Below are 4,851 nucleotides of genomic sequence, written 5' to 3'. Positions count from 1 at the left end.
AATGATAGTTCTGAGGGCCTACAGAGGTCTTTAAGAAGTCCAGCCCATCGTCTGATCTAGCCTGAGGGATCAGGATATCATTCCTGATATTTTCACAACAAGCATCGCCAGGCCTTGCCTGAGGTCTACATGGAATTTCAACTACCTGACTCTTTGCATAATTCAACGAGATAACTGTTTGCTCCAGAATCCTGGCAAGCCTATACTGGCAGACAGATGCCAGAAGCCACTGCACACCAGCTGAGCTCAGCGGATCCAATGCTCAGATTTACCCATATTTGTATTTACCAGCACAGCTGCCCCAGGTGGGGTGGGGGGGGACAAAAAAAACTTCAATACTCTACTTTCAATCATAGAACAACTAGACAGAAAATCAACAAAGAAATAGAATATTTGAACAACACTATAAACCAACTAGAATTAAAAGACATCTATTGGACACTCCACCTAACAACAGTAGAATTCACATTCTTGTTAAGTGCATATGAAACATTCTGCAAGATAGACCAAGTATTAGGTTATGAAACAAAGTTCAATAAATTTAAAAGAATTGAAATTATACAAAGTATATTTTCTGATCACAGTAGGAGAAACAATAAGAAAAATTTGAAACTAATTTGAGATGAATGAAAATGAAAACACAACATATCAAAACTTATGGGATGGAGCTAAAACAATGCCAAGAGAAAAATTTATTTGTAGCTATCAATGCTTATATTAAAAAAATAAGAAAGATCACAAATCAACCTAATCTTCCACCTTAGGAAACTAGGGAAAAAAAAGTTAATTAAACTCAAGGCAATGGATTAAGACTTAAACGTAAGATCTTAAACTATAAAAATACTAGAAAAAAATAGGGAGAAAACTACATGACACTGGTTGAGGCAATGATTTTTTAGATTTCATTTCAAAAGCTCAGGCAACAAAAGCAAAAATAGACAAACGAGATCACTTCAAACTAAAAAGCTTCTACACAGCCAAGGAAACAACAGAATGAAGAGATATCTTACGGATTTGGACAAAATATTTGCTAGCAATATATCTGATAAGAGGTTAATATCCAAAATATTTAAAAATCTCAATAGCAAAAAAAAAAAAAATAACCTGATTAAAAAATGAGTAGAAAACCTGAATAGATATTTCTCAAAAGAAGACATACAAATGGTGAACGGATATATCAAATAATATTCAACATCACTAATCATTAGGTAAATGCAAATTAAAACCAAAATGAGATCATCTCATACATATCAGAATGGCTAGTATCAAAAAGAAGAATGATAACAAATCTTGATGAGAATGTGGAGAATTAAGGAACCCTTGTACACCGTTGGTGGGGATGTAAATTAGTATAGCCATTAATGAAAACTGTATGGAGGTTCCTCAAATACCTAAAAATAGAATTATCATATAATCCAGCAGTCCCACTTCTGGGCATACAACCTAGAAACCTCAAATCAGTATGTCAAAGAGATATCTGCACTACCATGTTTATTACAGCATTATTTATAATAGCCAAGATATGGAATTGAACAAAGTGTCATCAACAAATGAATGAAAAAATGTGTATATATACAACAGAATACTATTTAGCTTTAAAAAAGAAGAAAAATCTGTGATTTGTGACAACTTGGATCAACCTGGAGGATATTATGCTAAGCGATATAAGCCAGGCACAGAAAGACAAATACCACATGATTTCGCTCTATGTGCCATCTAAAAGAATCAAGCACATAAAAGCAGAGAATAGAATGTTGGTTACCAGAATCTGGGGATGAAGGGAATAGGGAGATGTAAGTCAAAGGGTGCACAGTTGCACTTAGACAGAAGGAATAAATGATAAGTATTTAAGGTGATGCATATGTTAATTAGCTTGATTCGTTCCATGCTGCATACATATATAATGACATCAATGTGTACCTCATCATTATATGATTATCATTCGTAAAAATAAATTAATTAATTTAAAAATAAACTCAAAGCAAGCAGAAAGAAGTAAATAATAAACACAGTAGAAATAAAAAATAGAGAATAGAAAAACAATAGGGAAAATCAACAAATCAACATCTTCTCATTCTTTGAGAAGATGAAAAATTAAAAAACCTCTCACTAACTGATCAAGGAAAAAGAAAGGAGACTGAAATTATTAAAATCAGGAGTGAAAGAAGAGACATACTACCAATCTTGTAGAAGTAAAAGAATTATAAAGGAATACTATGAATAATTGTACAATAAAAAATTAGGTAATCTAGATGAATGAATGTCTAGAAAGACACAAACTACCAAAACCATATAAAGAAGAAAGATCTAAATAGAACAATAACAAGTAAATATATAGAATTAATAATTAATAAATGTCCCATAAAGTAAAGCCCAAGACTGTATGGCTTCACTTTTGAATTCTGCAAAAGATTTAAAGAAAAATTAAAACAAACTCTATCAACAAATAGAAGAAAAGAAAACAGATCCCAACTGATTCTATGAGGCTAGTATTACTCTGGTACACCATGACCAAATGGAATTTATCTCAGGTAATGCAAGGTTGGTCCAATACATGAAAATCTATCAACATAACATGCCATATGAATAAAATAAAGGAAAAACCCACATAATCATTTCATAAGACATGGGAATAAATTTGAAAAAATCCAATGTCTTTTCATGATAAAAACTCTCAACAAACTAAAAATAAAAGAGATATTTCTCAATCTGAAAATGGTCATCTACAAAACCCACAGCTAACATCATACCTAATGGTAAAAGACTGAAAACGTTCCTCTTAAGATGAGGACTAAGACCAGGATGCTCACTTTTACCCCTTTTGTTCAACATTTTACTGGAGAGTCTATACAGAGCAATCAGGTAAGTAAAGAAATAAAAGGTACCCAGGTTGAAAAGAAAGAAGTGAAACTATTTTGATCTGCAGATTATATGGTCTTATATATAGAAAATCCTAAAGAATCCACAAAATACTATTAGAGCTAGTTCAGCAAGGTTGCAGGATACAAGATCGACATATAAAAATCAATTGTCTTTCTATACACTAGCAATGAACAATCTGAAAATGAAATTAAGGAAACAATTCTATTTACAATAGCATCAAAAATAATAAAATACTTAGAAATCAATTTAACCAAAGAAGTACAAGATTTGTACACTGAAAACAACAAAACATTGCTGAAAGAAATTAAAGAAGATATAAATAAATGGAAAGATGCCTGTGTTTATGGATTGGAAGACTTAATATTAATAAGATGACAATACCCCAAATTTATCTATAGATTCAACACAATGCCTTTTAAATTTATTTTTGCAAAAATAAGATGGCAATGCTCCACAATTTATCTATAGATTCAACTCAACACCTTGTCAATTTGCAGAACTTGACAAGCTGATCTTAAAATGCATATGGGACCCAGAATACCCAAAACAATTTTGAAAAAGAACAAAGTTGGAAGACTCACATTTTCCTTTTTCAAAACTTATTACAAAGCTACAGTAAATAATACCGTGTGGTACTAAAATAAGGATAGACATATAAATGAATGGAATATATTTAAAAGTCCAGAAATAAACCCTAATATCTACTACCAATTGATTTTGGCATACGTTCCATGACTACTCCATGAAATGGTGCTGGGACAACTGGATATTCACATATAGAAGAATGAAGTTAGACTCCATGCACCACATATTAAAATTAATTCAAAATTGATCAAAGACCTAAATGCAAGTGCTAGAACAACAAAATTCTTATAAGGAAATATAGGTATAAATCTTTGTGACCTTGGATTTGGCAATGGTTTCTTAGATATGACACCTAACGCATGCAACAACTAAAAACAGATAAATTGAACTTAATTTAAAAATTAAAAATTTTTTCATCAAATAATACTATCAAGTGGAAAAGACAATCTATAGTTGGGAAAAATATTTTCAAACCATATATATGATAAGGTTCTGGTGTCTTATATATATTATATATTCTTATAACTCAACAATAAAAAGACTAATAACAGTTAAAATAAGCAAAGGATTTGAATGGACATTTATACAACGGAGGTACAGAAATAGTCAATAAATATATAAAAAGATACTCAACATCATTTGTCATTGGGGAAATGCAAATCAAACACACAATGAGACACTACTTCGCATCCACTAGCTGCATCTGTCAAAAAGACAGACAATAGCAAGTGTTGGCAAGGATGTGGAGAAATTGGAACTCTCCTACACTCTTGGTGGGTAGTAATGTACAATGGGTCAGCTGCTTTGGAAAACAGTCCTGAAGTTCCTCAAAATGCTAAACATGTAGTTACCATATAACCTAGCAATTCCACTTGTAGGTAAATACCCAAACAAATTGAAAACATATGTTCATAGAAAAGTGTACATACAAATATTCATAGCAACATTGTTTATAATAGCCAAAATGTACAAATAACACAAATATCCAACATGTGACAAATGGATAAACAAAAGCCATGCAATGAAATATTATTCAGCCACAAAAGGAATGAAGCACCGATATATCCTACAACATGAATGAACCCTAAAAACATACTGAGTGAAAGAAGCCAAACACGAAAGGCCACATATTGTATGATTCTAATTATAGGAAATGTGCAGAATAAGCAAATCCATAGAGATAGAAAGTAGATTAATAATTGCCACCACTTGGGAGATAGGAGTCACTCATAATAGGCACAGGATTTCTTTCTGGAGTGATGGAGATATTCTGGACTTTAGTAGTGATGGTTGCATAATCTTGTGAATACACTAAAAACTTCTGCCTTGTATATATAGTTTAAAAGAGTGAATTTTGTGGTATGTGGATTATAGCTTTATAAA

Source organism: Propithecus coquereli, unplaced genomic scaffold (assembly GCF_000956105.1).
Source record: "Propithecus coquereli isolate 6110/MARCELLA unplaced genomic scaffold, Pcoq_1.0 Scaffold104, whole genome shotgun sequence".
Lineage (NCBI taxonomy): Eukaryota > Metazoa > Chordata > Mammalia > Primates > Indriidae > Propithecus > Propithecus coquereli.
Note: the sequence above shows the minus strand (reverse complement) of the source record.